Below are 15,379 nucleotides of genomic sequence, written 5' to 3'. Positions count from 1 at the left end.
GGGAAAGTGTTAAGAGGATTATCAAATTGTTCTGTTAAAGGGACAGTGCATGCTTTCATGTGCCTCCAGAGATGCTAACATGGTAATTATGGTGAAAGTGCTTGCTAATTATCTCTTTGGCCCGCTGCACGGCTGCTGTGCTTTGTCACATCAGAGACTCCGGAGGATGTGAAAAGGATGAGAGACCCATGAAAGGTCAGGGATAAAGGGTAAGAAAATTCTATTCTATGACTCTGTGCGGAACAAGATCTATTTCAGATGTTCCCTTCCCAAATACCCAATCAATCGCATAATGGCTCTGGATCTGAAAACTAATTGGAAAGGTTGCAGGGGAAAGCAATGAAGAAGATAAAGGGACAAGGAAGGAGACCTTTGTGAAGAAGTTATGAAAGAGCTGGACACGCTTAGTGGAAAGCTATAAGGACAGCCAGCCATTGTCAGATCTGTACAAAGACTGATAAAGATGGTAAAGGCTGCACGTTATGATCTAGCACAAAATAAACTTCTATATTCAGTCTTCTGGGGAAATGCCACAATCAGAAGAATGTCATGGTAGCAACAGATGCATCCTCTTAGCTAGAGATTGCTGTGGAAAACAGAGTGCTGGGCTAGATAGACCTTTATTCTGATCTGCCAGGGCTCTTCTTATGTTCTTGAGATTCTATATATCCAGGTAGGATGGTTTTCAAAGTATTTAAATTCAAAGGTCTTCCTTCTACATCAGGACTGGGCCAATGTCCTATTTGGCACCGAAGGCAGTGTGCCAAATACTGGCCTCTTACTTGGTGGTGTGCCATGCTTTGCTCCTTCCACCCACCCTCTGTTTTGGGAAGTGTGGAGGAGAGAAGCATGGTGGGTTAGAGTCTCCCATACTTTGCTCCACCACTTTCCTCTCCTTCACACTCTCTTTTCCAATTCAGGGAGCAGAAAGAGGAAAGGAAGTGGGGGCATGTGGGTGGATGGAAGTGGGGCGCCACTCATCAATTTGCTTCCTGAGGCAACCATCTCAGTTGGCCACATGGAGGGTCCAGCCCAGCATTATGCTATACTCACTAAAGAATGTAAATCATGAGGTTTACAAAAGATTTATCAATGATAATAATAAGCAAACCACGACACTTCTAGTTACATGATCATTCCCCTCTTAGCAGGACATTTCCCCACAATGCATGGCAATACCTCTAGAAGACCAGTGTTCTAGCACTCATAAATACCTTTGTGCCACAATGCCATGAGCAATGACATTGTTATTTACTGTTTTAAAAAACACACCTTTTTTTATTACAACAAGCTACTAGGGCTTCCTAAATGTGTGAATGTTCTTGTTGTTTATTGCCGAGTTTGCACAATTCATCTCTGTGCTTTGGCTGCCTCAATGAGATCTTTAAAATTATTTTCTGCTATAAAAAAAGCTGATTGCAGGATTTTGGGTATTTCCAAAGATGGCAATTTATGTGACTGGGACAAAACAAAATGTTCAACAGAATCCATTTTAGTTGATCAAAAATTCTTTCATATTCAGTAAAGTGCTTTATTTCATACAGCATACATCTTTGTCCTTCAATTAGCCTGAAGCAGTGAATTATAGAAAATGGTAGCTTTGGTGGCTGGCTTGCGACAGATGCCATCTGCTAACTTCTTGGCTTCATATCCCATGTGGTTTTAGACCTTGCTGACCTTGAAATATGGAGTGCAACAAGAAATGCAAAAGGTATCCTGTTCAAACTGCAGCAGTGGTAGTAGCTATGCCTTTGAAAAGATTTGGAAATCTTTGATTGATGACCTTGGAAGTAATGCAGAACTCCACAAAATTGACCCTGTGATCATTTCTCTTGACTGCTGAAAAAATGAACGGAACCGAGCCCCACCTCACTATGGTCACTTATTCTGACCACTGGAAAACCCACAGCCAGGAGAAGCAGTGGCTTGGATCAGTTTTCAGTCATTGCTTCCATTCATTGTTGCTAGATGAAGGTAGCCTGCTGAATTATTCCCGCAATCAACACTAGTGAAAAAAGTGACAGACACAGCAATAGGAAATTTTGTTCCCATGCATTTCCTGATGGAATGTAAATCATCGTAAGAATGATGTCCAATGAGTACCTCTCACGACTCTGTTGGATAAGACCTTTAAACTTCTTGGTTGCGTGGAATTCTTCTGATGTACGAGATCCTCGTAACAGATCCTTTACTTCTCAAACTGTCCAGGTGAATCAAGTTGCTTGGCTTACTTTCAGAATAGAACTATACACAGGGTTTGCCACCATATTGGCAGCTCTGTTTAAAGTCCCTTTGCCTCCCTGTTATTAACATCTAGTTCAACTTGCCTTGTGTCCTATCCTACCAACATTATTATGAATGGCATGTTCCCATCCCTACCAGTGAAGGTAAATACTGTAGGATGGGAATGATTGAATGCCCATCCTCATGAGGTCACAGCCCAAGGCTAAGTTGAACTGGATGTTGCAATGTGGGGAGGCGAAACTCAACACGGGACTGGCAATCTGTGTTCTTTGATACATGTTCATCTGACCTCAGAAGAGACATTAATATAGGTTTGTTTTTCTCAAACAATGGTATGCTGACCCACAACAGGCTCAAATGTCAACATTTCCATGTACTTTCAAATGCAATGTTGACAAATTGCAGGTATAGAAGAGGCCATGAACGTCCAAGAAAAAGTCCAGATGTTATGGGTCATGGTACTATTAACTCATGTTAAATAAGCACCCTCCAAAATCAATGACCATAGACAGGCTGCAATCCAATGCACACTTTCCTGGGAGTAAGCCTAACTTAACACAATGGGTAGACTGCATAGGATTGTGCTGTAAGAGGGATTTTAACATCCACAAGAGAGCAACTAGGATGGCGAGAGAGCTGGAAACCAGGAAAGGGTTGAGCATGTTTAGTTTGAAGTAGTAATGGTTAAAAGGAGACATGATAACCATCTACAGTAGTTCTCAAACTATTTAGCACCAAGACCCACTTTTTAGAAAGGCAATCTGTCAGGACCCACTGGAAGTGATGTCATGAACCTTCAGCAGTGGAACAGTCTGCATCAGAAGGCAGTAGACTCGCCACCATTGGAGGTCTTTAAGCAGAGACGGAGAACCATCTAACAAAGATGTTGTAGCTGTGAACAGCCTACGTTAGCAAGCAGCTGGACTCAGTAATCTCAAAGGTCCCTTCCAATTCTTTGATTTTATGTCTAAGGACTATAATTTGAATTTTTTAAAGTTTGTTTCTCCATGGCGCATTATATTATGTACACTTTCAACTTTTGTTTTAGTGCATGATTTCTGAAAGCATGCTATGTTTATCCAACACCCAGTATTTTTGGATACTGCAAAAGTAGACCACTGAAGCTCTGTCTTCATCTGTTTAGAAAGTCTTTGTTATAACATGCCCTGGGGAGTTATATTCCAGCGTTCTGAAGGAGGGGAAGTGGGGACAAGCAGGAAGAATTACAGGGTGAGGCATCATAACTAAGCAATGAAAATGAGATTCCTGAGATTGAAACAGCCATTCAGAGTTCTTGCATATTCCTCACTGGATCCCAAATGAAGCACTGAGCTAAATCAAGCTAAATGTTGATTCAAGGGTTGGGGCAACTTTCAGGGCAGAGCCCTTGCATGGAGGCTGTTTATGAAGATCTAAGAGTGCCCCTCCCACATAGTAGTTAGGGTTGAAATCTGCAACACACTTACCTGGGAGTAAGCCCAATTGAACTCAATGGGGATTACTTCTGAATAGACACACAGCGGCTTACACTATAAGAAATTGCTCAATATGATTATCCTCATACAGCACAGATGACAACTGTCAATCATGATACATGCAGCTATCATGCCACATTATTCTATGGTAGAGCTGGGTTCAGCTATCCAGCACCAACCATTGTGTTTTCTTAGTGTTGCTTAGTTTTTATTTGGCAACTAAACCCGGTATCAACTGATAGAGCTTGGGCACACCGGCAAATGGTCGATGAGCCAACACAACACGTAACGCTTTCTTTTCACAATTCACGCTTCCCACGCATAAGCCTTTACTTTGACAGTTTGAGTGCCCTTTAGCAGAAGCTGGAATTATGCTGGCTGTCTAGTCCATGCTACTATTTGCCAGCTGAAGCGACCAGATTCACAGTCCTGGAGACCTTTCAAGTGGCACTTTTGTCCAAATGTCCATTGATTGCTGCGCTAAGAGCCATCTGGGCAGGAGGTGAGGAAAGGTAAGCTGTTTATGATCATTTTGCCCGTACCGTTTAACCTTCAGCATTAACATTTGGTATGCCCTGGCACCCAACAGGAGGCCCTACAAGCAGGTGAAAAGATAGATGTCTTACTCCTAATGACTGTTTAGGAGACTGCTGAGCTTTTTGGTCTGCGCTTATGTTGGTGGAGTTCATTAATGTAATTAACCAACAATCAATCTTTCTAAATTAGTTACACAAAAACGGCGACTGCCCTGATCAACTGACATGAAAAGCGAGGTCACACTCTCTTTCTGCACCATTTAACAGCCACCCCTAGAACAGAAAGGTAGGCGCATGAATGCACGAGGCTCCGGGAACCAAATCCATTTGGAAACCCTACAGCTTAATTAAAGGGGACAAAAATGCATGCAGCTGGCTGGGTAAGCCAAGGTGAAGTGAGCGTGTATTCCTACAACTGAACACCTGGGTATGAAAAGGAAGGCACATGGCCTGCTAGACACTCCAGCCAAACTGTACAGAAGCAGCTAGATGCCTGCTTCTTAATGGCAAGGTGATTAAAGGGGCGTCAATGATGGTGCGTTTATGGAAATACAACGCAGCCAAACTGGAAAGAACATTCTGGACAGGGGAGGCTATTACACGCAATACAATTGACAATTCAGCCCCAGCTGATTTTTTTTTTTTTAAATTACAAAAAAACCAGGCCACAGTCCTAAATGTGCAATAGTGACATCCAAATGTCATACTGCTACAGTTGCTATGAAGATCTGGCCTTTATACATCGGCTCAGGAGAAATCTATAAAGCAAGCAGTACAACAAAAAAGGCGCTCTGTTCTGGTCATACTATCTGGGTAGCATGCTACAGAGACAGCACTTGCTTGACTTTACTGTTACTTTAAAGACTCATTAACTGCTACTTGAAAGACCCATGCATTGAAACACATTTTTCTTTCCCGCCCCATTGTCCTACTGCTTTTTACATTATTTTCAGCTTTCACAAACTGCTCCCTTTTCATGTTGCCATTCGATTGCTCTCATGGCAAGTTCTTTTTATTTTACTAAATATGTGAATCATTTCACTGATTGTTGGTTTTAGGCTTTGAGCGTACTTTGTGACAGAAAAAAGGAGGAATAGTGGGAAAAATAATTATAATTATTAGTCATGGTTCCACCCAGGTAGAGATTTGCAGCCCAATCCTAACCAACTTCCAGCACCAGTGCAGCTGTGCCAACAGGGCATATGCTCCATTTTGTGGTGGGCAGTCACAAAAGCCTCCTCAAGGCAAGAGAAAGTTTGCTCCCTTACCTCAGGGCTGCATTGCAGTTGCACCAGACCTGGAATGTTGGTTAGGATTGGGCTGTTGGTCACGTATGGGCTCCGACTACATGCTCTCTCCCCCACCCCAGATTTATACTATATTCCTGTGTATCCTCCAGCTCTATGTTACCCTGCACATGCGCGATCCCATCTGATCTTGGAAGCTAAGCAGGGTCAGGCCTAGTTAGTGCTTGGATGGGAGACCGCCTGGGAATACTGGGTGCTGTAGGCTTATACCATAGTCTTTCGAGACTGAAGGTTGCCAACCAAGCTCTGTGTATCATACAGACTGCCAATCTTCTGAAGGAGGACTATGCCACTTTTACACAGTATTTCACACCTAGCATCAAGCTGGCATGCAGCAAATGTTACAGCAATCACCACAGCAATAGGCCTTCATCCTGGTAGTATTTTGGATAGGGCTCTTTTTATATGATCCATGCAACACAGCACTCCTTCATACCCACACAGCTCAGTCTGCACCTAGTCCCTTGGCCAACATGTCTTCTGCAGTGAAGTCTATTGCCAGTGCTAGTAACTCTGTGAAGTGGGGGCATGAACAGGTAGGGGAGACAGATGGAGCGAGCATTTATCTACCAAGCATCTCAAATGCTGCCCCTCCCAAGTATTAAGGAAACAAAGGGTGTTCCTGATCAGAGCCACTTCCAAGCCAACTCTGCTGTCACTATACAGCTCAGGTCATGTTTGGACAATAATTATGTTTATATGGACATTACAAGGACACCTCTTCCCATAAACTCACATATGTTCACCAACAGAAGAACTTTAGTTTCAAGGTGGAGCCAAAATGGCCTCTCCCCACATTTGCCATCCCATTTAAAAGTAAGGACAAAGTGCTGGATTCTGGGGAGGCCTTAGAAATTCAACCAAGGTATCTGTCATGTGGTCAGATCAACTTGGAAAGAGACTGAATTTTTGTAGCAGAGTTTAGAGGAGAGGACTGAGGTGGAAAAAATAAGGCTGGAAAAGAGAAGCTACGGTAGATTGGAAGATGATCAGGGCACTAACCAGATCTTAATAAACCCCTGGGCAAGAGCTAACCTACAATGGTGTTTCAATCTGGCTAATCGCAATGGGCATAATGCAGATTTGACACATGGAGTATTTGTGCACTAGCAGACTCTGGAATTATAGTTTCTTTTTCAGCCATGCACTAAAAATCAGCATATGCCACTAAGTTCTCCCAGTAGACAAGGCTGGCAAATTAGCATCATGCTCACCCATCAAGAGAGCAGCTGGCATGGCTTGAGCCTTGGCACTGACTGAGCTGACCCACTTGCATTTGCCAGGCACAGTGCAAAGCATTTACCGACATCCGCATTGAGCGTTGAGGTTCAATCTCCTGTTCCATCAGACACAGAAGGAATGGACCAAGGAACACTGGGTGAGTCTGCTTTGGGATTGATTGGTGAGGTGCTAAAACCTTCCAGTTTCAAAGCCTGTGAGAAAGGAAACAATCTGAGTAGGAACTACCTAGAGGAAGAAGCACAGGAGGGCTCTACCTGCACGCTGGGAGGAAGTACAAAAGAACCATGAGAGCATGCTAGGGAGCAATAACTGTCCATATAAGAGATATAATATGTAATTACATCACTTGTGATTTTTGGAATTTCTGCCCACCCACTTGCAGGACCAGAGGAGCCTGCCTCCAGCTGCCCCTGACTACAAGGTAAGGGGGCGACCAGATAAGAGAAAATATTTCTTTACTCAGTGTGTGGTCGGTCTGTGGAACTCCTTGCCACAGGATGTGGTGACGGCATCTGGCCTGGGATTTAAAAGGGGATTGGACAAGTTTCTGGAGGAAAAATCCATTATGGGGTACAAGCCATGATGCGTATGTGCAACCTCCTGATTTTAGAAATGGGCTATGTCAGAAGGCCAGATGCAAGGGAGGGCACCAGGATGAGGTCTCTTGTTATCTGGTGTGCTCCCTGGGGCATTTGGTGTGCCGCTGTGAGATACAGGAAGCTGGACTAGATGGGCCTATGGCCCGATCCAGTGGGGCTGTTCTTATGTTCTTAACTACAATTCCCAGGAAGCCTTGCTGGTCTCTTGTTATCTGGTGTGCTCCCTGGGGCATTTGGTGGGCCGCTGTGAGATACAGGAAGCTGGACTAGATGGGCCTATAGCCTGATCCAATGGGGCTGTTCTTATGTTCTTATGTTAGAGGGAGGTTGCATTCAGTGATTCTGGCCCTGGGTGGCACAGGGGCCAGGATCACAAATGAGCCCACTTGAAACCTGTGAGAAGACTACTGGAAAGAGGAGCAAACTCCACATTAAGGTTTAGGAGGACAGCATGTTGACTCTTTGAAAGACTTCTGTATACTTCCCTTCTAGTCAGTCACGTGTCCTGCCTGCATCCCCTATTCCTAGTCCTTCCAATCACTGTATGGTGAGGATGGGCACTGCCATGAATTGTCTATGTCATGCATTTCACCTGAGAGTTACTCTGACATAACATTCCACAATTAACCACTGCTAGTTTTGTGGAAATCTGCATGTAGACTTCACCACAGTTCAATACACAGAAGTTCCGTTGTGAAGTTCAGAATGAAATAAGTTCAGAAGTTCAGAATGAAATACACAGAAGAGCCGTTTTTCTCCTTGAGACTGTTTCTGGGTTGTGGGGTTCACAACCACCACTTAACTTTTGTGTCGTTCTGTTTAACCCATTTTTGCACATCCCACAGTTGTACGCATTTGATCCCTTTTGAGAATATGCAATGTTGGGAAGAAATGGCTTGAGCCCCGAATGAAGGACTGCAACCCAGTAAATATCTTCACTTTGTGCCCAGACCTGAAGGGCGGAAAAGGTGGAGAAAAGGTAGAGCTGCTGTTTTTCTGCAGGTAGTCACACATCTTTTGTATCATCTAGTTTCAACATGAGTCTGCATCGTCACTACAGAAGAGACAGAAGTGAAATGTCTCACTGTTACTGTGTCATAACAGGGAGCCCTCTATCTACTGCCTAAAGATAGCCTGGTATCTCTGAGGAACTACCCTTTTTCACAGATCCCAATGAACTACCTTTAATTTAGCAACTTTTCGTTCTAAAGGTGCATCATATATTGCATTTTTTATCAGAGGAAACATGTCATGGCATCTAAATAAGTCATACATTAATGGTTAACATATCTTGTAGGTGGTACTGGGATGAGTACTGCCAAGGGCTCACAGCTGACCCCTAATGCTCCCAAGTTCAAAAATCCTTGTAAGGCATTAGGAGGCCTGGGGAAGCCCCTGAAGGAGCTTCCCTTGCCTCCAGAGGGATATATGGGGGCACATACAGGAGGCCTCATGGATCCAATCTGCAGGTAAGTACATCACAGATACAAAATCCACAGATATGAGGGCCCCCTGTATTATAATTTCTGGAAAATACTTTAAACACCAAAATGCAGTGTTTTGTGTTTTACTTGTTAATAAAAACAAACAGTGCCACCTACTACATCTTATCCAGGTCCCCTTACCATATTGTAAGATGCTGTAAAATACAGGTAGGACATACTTGGGTCTTGACACAGTTTCTGAAGAGCTATTCTTCTGCCTTTCTCTCTTTGCTGGCCACCGAGAATAATGGTTCTCCCTATATCACACAGTTCATACTTTGCCCATGGAGGGATTAGACACCAGACCCAAGACAACACAATCTGCACATCATAACGCATACTATGAATGAACGTAACTGGAAAATCAGCAACACACTAGGCATCATTTCTTTGTGGGCAACATCAAGTCTCATCAAGATGTCTTTCGGAAGATAGATTTCTTGTACTCATGTGCTGTATGGATAATTTTTAATTGCTGATTGAAATCTATTCTTTGTTTTCCATTGAACGCCAAAAGAAATGACTTTCGGGGCTTTATGATTTTGTTTTGTCATGAGACATCTCCCTTGGATGCGATATACTTAGGCTGATAGACATTTCCATAAAGCTTGTGTCTTCCCAAAGCGTCATGTCACTTAGCTGCCAGGAAAAATTCTACTTTCTGCCAAAGTCAGTCAAGCAAACAAACATTCACACATGACTCGCAGCAGAAGGAAACACCGCAGGGAGGGAGTAGCAACCATTTTGTGATAGGGCTCCTGTTACAGTATGTGCCCCATACAGCAAGGCAATTTGGTGGCTGGATAAGGCAGGCCTACCAGACTGCTGCTGTGTATAAGCAAATGTAAGCATACCTGTCAGACAATGGGGCAAGGACCAATCAGGGCAAAGTGCTGAGTCACTGCACAGAACAAGGAGAGATGGGAAAAGCTGATGCAATCCCCACCCAGGATGATGCAATGACATTCCTCAGGGATGAGGTCATGGCCTTTCCCATTGGCTGACAGGAGTATAAATGGCCAACAAGCACACTCCACTGGGTGAGTTGCTGCATGAATCTCTGCTGGCTAGATACCTGATTTACTGACTACTTGGACTGTTTGCTGGACTGCCTCTGCTTGCTGATTTCTGGAACTGCCTTCTACCTGTAAATACTGCCTGTAAATAGACTCTGGTGTTGGTACTTCCCTGGGTCTTGCCTCCTTTTTTTGGCGTTCTTCCCTGTGCTCTGAGCACCACACACTGCAGCTGCCCGTTTGCGCTTCTGCTATCTCTGTGTTTTGCCCAATTATCTCTAACAGTTCCTGTGTCTCTTCAGGAATAAGAGTTCTCAAAGAATGCACGGTTAAAGTGATAGGAGAAGACTTGCAAGAGAAAATGGGGGACACTGAGTGGTCTTGGGAGACCACTGCGTGCGATTAAAGAGTCACAGGGGAGGGGCAAATATTATTGCAAAAAAATAACTACCATGTGCCCTCGTCAATGATGGCAATGCTCAAAGGCGATGTCAGGGAGAACAAGAGCCTCAGTGACAAAGCATCACAGCCATAGCAGTGAAGTGTCCAGAAAAAGTGTCCTAGTGTCCGATTACAATTGTCCAGGCTTAGAGTTCTATTGAACTTTTGGCAGGGATATTTGTTCTAGTTTTTTTTGCCTGTACTTAGCGGAGCTTTAACTTAATCCCTGCTCCTAATTAGTTTTAGTATTTCTCAGATGTTAGCTTAGTTTTTATTTCTATTTGTAGTCCCTTGACAAGGCTCTACAGAGTAGAGGGCGAAGCGTCCAGTTAAAATATAGACTTGGCGAATGTGACCTTGAAACCTGGGAAAAATGAACCTCTCACTATGTGATAGTGCCGGTCACATAAACCTTAGTTCCTATGTAGAAAAGTAGGAAGGTGAGTTAAGCCATTTCTGCCCAATGTTGCATATACGCCACAGGGGTCAAATGTGTACACCTGAGCAGAAATGGGTGGTTGGTCTGTGGAACTCCTTGCCGCAGGATGTGGTGATGGTGTCTGGCCTGGATGCCTTTAAAAAGGGATTGGACAAGTTTCTGGAGGAAAAATCAATTACGGGTTACAAGCCATGATGTGTATGTGCAACCTCCTGTTTTAATGGGCTATGTCAGAATGCCAGATGCAAGGGAGGGCACCAGGATGCAGGTCTCTTGTTACCTGGTGTGCTTCCGGGGGCATTTGGTGGGCCGCTGTGAGATACAGGAAGCTGGACTAGATGGGCCTACGGCCTGATCCAGTGGGGCTGTTCTTATGTTCACGTGTGAAAATTAAGTCACAGGGTTAGGAGGCCACCACAGTAGACCTCCTTCCTTTCTTTTCCCTAGTACAGCAAGGCATCAATCAAGTCTTCAGCTGCAATCCTATACACACATAACTGGAACTAACAGTCCAGTCCTAAGCACTGAGAGTGTTGTCCTTGGATAGGATTGGGCTGCAATTCTCACTAGACTCAGTGAGACTTTCCTCTGAGTAGACATACATAAGAGTACACTGTCCAACTCCTCAATATTAAAAGTAGTATTTCAATTTTTTTTTAATCCTTAATAACAAAATTAGCTCCGAGTCATGCGCTAGCAGGGGTGTGGAACCTTTCCAGTGTGTTGCAAAGACTGACTGTGGTTCAAACAAATCCATGGAGGAGATGCCTATCACTGGTTACATTCATTTGAATACCAGTGGGGGGGGGGGAAGGAGAGCAGATGGACAGAAAACAACAGCAGGGAAGGTCTTCATCTCCTGCTTGTGGACTTCTCAACAGCTTCTGGTGGGTTACTAAGGAAAAGAAGATGTTGGATTTTATGGCCCCTGGGACTTTTCTTATGTTCTGAAATGCCTTTTGCTAGGAAGGATATGTGTACAAGTCATCTCAAGGGATGCACGTTCTATCTTTGAATCCCAGCCCATATGCACAGCCATTGTGAATAATACACAATATGCATCAAAATAGAAGTAACAGTATTGCTTCAACCGTGGGATGGTTTTGTGAGCAGACAGAACGATAAAAGCAGTTTTCATTATCTTAAAGACCTTTCAGACAGAGCTTGTAATCAAATGCAATAACCTCAACTGACCACTCAGCTTCCTGTAGCTGCACAGCTCCTGTATTTCATCAGATCTAAGTACTGCACATTCCAACTTAAAACACTGGTATATGGTAAAAAGCCAATAAGTGTAATTGGCCATTTACTGTGAATGTCCAAGATGTGGAGGTTTTAAAAATAATCACAGGGAATATTGAAAACAGGAATGCCCACCAAATGATCTTATCTGAATGTCTCCCTAGACATCAGAGTTTGAATTCCTCGATCATGTTTTCAGAATAGCACCAATACATTCCTTCAAGTTTGATTTCCAGACTTTGTCCAGAATGTTGTGCATGTGCAGTTTGCCACAATGTTCCACTTGCACCTTATTTCCTTTTAAGCTATGCATGCGCACTCCTGCATATGTGCATTGATTAAACTTCACAAGGTGTAATATTGATGCAATTGCTGGATTGCATCAAGCATCCATTTCACACTGTGATATAACCAGCTCATATATCTGGATCGCTTAAAGCTACAAGCCTTAACACACTAAGGGCCCTATCCTATCCTCAGCCAGCCTGCACAATGCAGCAATTACAACTCAGGCTCTGCTACATCCTGTGGACCAGCTGGGGCTCAGGCAGGGGAAAAGAGTAAATATTCTGTGCTTACTTCCTCTGCTGCTCCCCGAATCCCTGTGGGCCAGCTCAGATCTACACCAGCTATTCTCATTTTTATTAATTGTAAACACTTTAAAAGTGTACTGGTAGGTGATATATATCTTAACACACCAAAATGCGGTGTTTTGTGTTTTTATTCGTATATTTTAAACATAAAATGGTGGCAATTTGTGTTTTTAACAAAAAAAAATTCATGCACACACACACCCCTCTACCTATGGCTAAAAATGGAGGTGAATGTTTCTTTAATTGATACTTTTAGCCACTTGTGTGCTTAGGAAAGGCAGCACATGCATTTTAAATAAAGCAATGTCCTGTTTGCACAGCTGTTAAAAGTACAGGACATGACCCTAACTTGCTAGTCTACACTGGCATTCCTGGAGGCCAGGAATACAGGTAAATACAGAAATACAGGAATACACTGGCATTCCTGGAGGCCAGGCAAATGCTAAGTATCTTCAGGAGCCTGAACATTGGTGCAAAGCAAACCTCCTCCTCACCTTTAGAGCCACTCCTGGCTGCAACAGCAAAAGCTTTAGAGGCCATGACTGGCTCCGAAGGCAAGGAGAAGGGGCCGCTTTACACCAGTGGCCAGGCTCCTGAAGAAACCGTGTTTCTCTCCCTCCAGGAACACCAGTGCTAGTGTATGGCTGAAAATGGACTCCATATTTGGAACAACATTGTCCTACCAAAGCTAAACTGAGTCTTTAGCATTGGCTCTTGAGAAAGTGTCCTTCAACAGCAAGCAGCCATCAACTAAGGGCAGATTCATGGCAGTCCAGTCCTTTGAGGTGGCTCTTTGTTATTTCTGAAATACTTGCAACATACCTGGTGGTCCACAAGCACAAGGCTTTAAAAGAACATGTGCCACAATTTAAATCGTGGATAGACTGCTGAGAGGTCAGGTAAGCAAAGGAAAATACAGGTAGAGGCCTCTGTAAATACAATAGAGGTCCCTGAAGAGATAGGCAGCCTTGAGGAGAAAGGAACTATACAAACACTGGGCAGAAAAAATAGAAGGAACATGAAAACAGAAATTGAGGAGTTCTTAATGTCGGTTCTGAGTCGTTATCTTTCCTGTTAGAAGCTCAAGCTTCTTTCAAATATCAATCTTTTAAAAGGGCGTCCTCATTACTTTTCCTTCTTCAGAGGAGCCGTATGAGCCCCAGCTGATGCTTTGTTCAATATTTGTCCTGCTAAATGATGTGGCGGTAAAATGAGTGGCGGAAATGGTCTCATTACACCAGTAAAGCACTACTGAGAAATGGATGCCGGAATCTGGCGCACGGTCAAATCACCCCACAGCTGAATGGCTTGAGGGAGGCATCTGTAATCGAAGTTTCTTAGCAAGAGCCTTCAGTGGGACAAGAATATTTAAAAGAAATATCACAAAACAGGAGGTGACGGAAACGGCAGTTAAGTATACGAGGCTGTGCTTTGAAAGCCGCTTTCTCATTACTCCCACATAAACTGTCAGGCTATTTTCTGCAAGACGTGGACGGAAGGAGAGTGAGCATGCAAGAGAAAAACTGCAATAATGGTTTTGTAATGAGTCAGGATGGAGAGCAGAGAACATGGCTGGGACTGCCCGCGAGTTGCTGATTAATGAGTCAGCGGCTTCAGCTCTCTGATTTACTGAAATTGCCTCTGATGACATTTCTGTAATACTTGCTCACTGCTCCTTTCAGTTTCCCAAAGGAGTTTCAGCTGTACTGTGCGGTAGCAGCACACCAGGAAGCTTAACGAGAAGATCAAGGAAGAGGATAAGGCTGGCACCTGCGATTCACAAACCAGAGAAGCAGCCACAGTGACAATGCAACTGCTTTCTGTGGCCTCAGTTACCATGGACCCGTCTTGCTCTGCAAGACACACACATGATGGATCTTCAGCCATTGGCTCTTGATGCACCCGCACTGTGTGTTGGCACTGCAGGGATTGAATTAAGAGGCAGGAGTCCAGAGTAACTAAAGCAAAGAGTTATTGAGGGATTAGTGACATTAGAAGCAGGGGAAAGCCACAGAATCAAGCAGGGGCAATAGATCACCACATTCGCAACTGAATATGCAGAGGCGATGCAGAAATTTGCTGTGTTTGCAACTGACAAGTTTGGTTTATCTTAGGGACCGCCTACTTCCATACAATCCGGCTCATCCTCTTAGGTCATCAGAAGGCCTTTTTACAAGTGCCGCCGCCTAGGGAGGTACGTGGGGCGGCGGCAAGATATAGGGCCTTCTCACTAGTGGCACCAACTCTATGGAACTCCCTTCCCCTTGACTTAAGAATGGCTCCTTCTCTTGAGACTTTTCGGCGAAGCCTGAAGACCTTTTTGTTTAAACAAGCCTTCTGAGTTCATGGCCTTTTTAACATCTTTTAAACATCTTTTCTACATCTGTTAGTATTTTTTACAGGCCTGATTCCTATGATCTGCTGCTCTATGCTCCTTTTACCTGATTTTTTATCTGATTACTGTTTTTATGATATTTGTTAATGTTTTTATCTGTTTTTTAATATTATGTTTTAATCTGTTTTTAACCTGTTGTAAGCCACCCTGGGTCCCTTTGGGTATAAATAAAGTTTATTATTATTTATTATTATGGTTTGAGAAAAAGGAGAAGGGGGAAGCACAGGGGGAAAGGGATCTGTGATCAACAGTACAATCCTATACATGTTTACTCAGAAGTAAGCCCACCGAGTTCAATAGAACTTATTTTCCAGTTAAAAGTCCACTCCTGTGCATGGCTACTCAGAAGTAAGTCCCAGTATAGTC

The 15,379-nt window shown here is 43.7% G+C and overlaps 1 protein-coding gene and 1 pseudogene across 13 annotated transcripts in view; one reads left to right on the top strand and one right to left on the bottom strand.

The window, feature by feature from the left end:
- The window catches only part of FHIT (fragile histidine triad diadenosine triphosphatase), a 1,225,929-nt gene that overhangs the window by 169,952 nt on the left and 1,040,598 nt on the right, over positions 1-15,379 (bottom strand). The window lies entirely within an intron of this gene.
- Positions 5,647-5,767, top strand: LOC136642272 (5S ribosomal RNA; annotated as a pseudogene).

The sequence above is a fragment of the Tiliqua scincoides genome, chromosome 2 (assembly GCF_035046505.1).
Source record: "Tiliqua scincoides isolate rTilSci1 chromosome 2, rTilSci1.hap2, whole genome shotgun sequence".
Taxonomy (NCBI): Eukaryota; Metazoa; Chordata; class Lepidosauria; order Squamata; family Scincidae; genus Tiliqua; species Tiliqua scincoides.
This window is presented reverse-complemented; position numbering and strand designations above follow the sequence as displayed.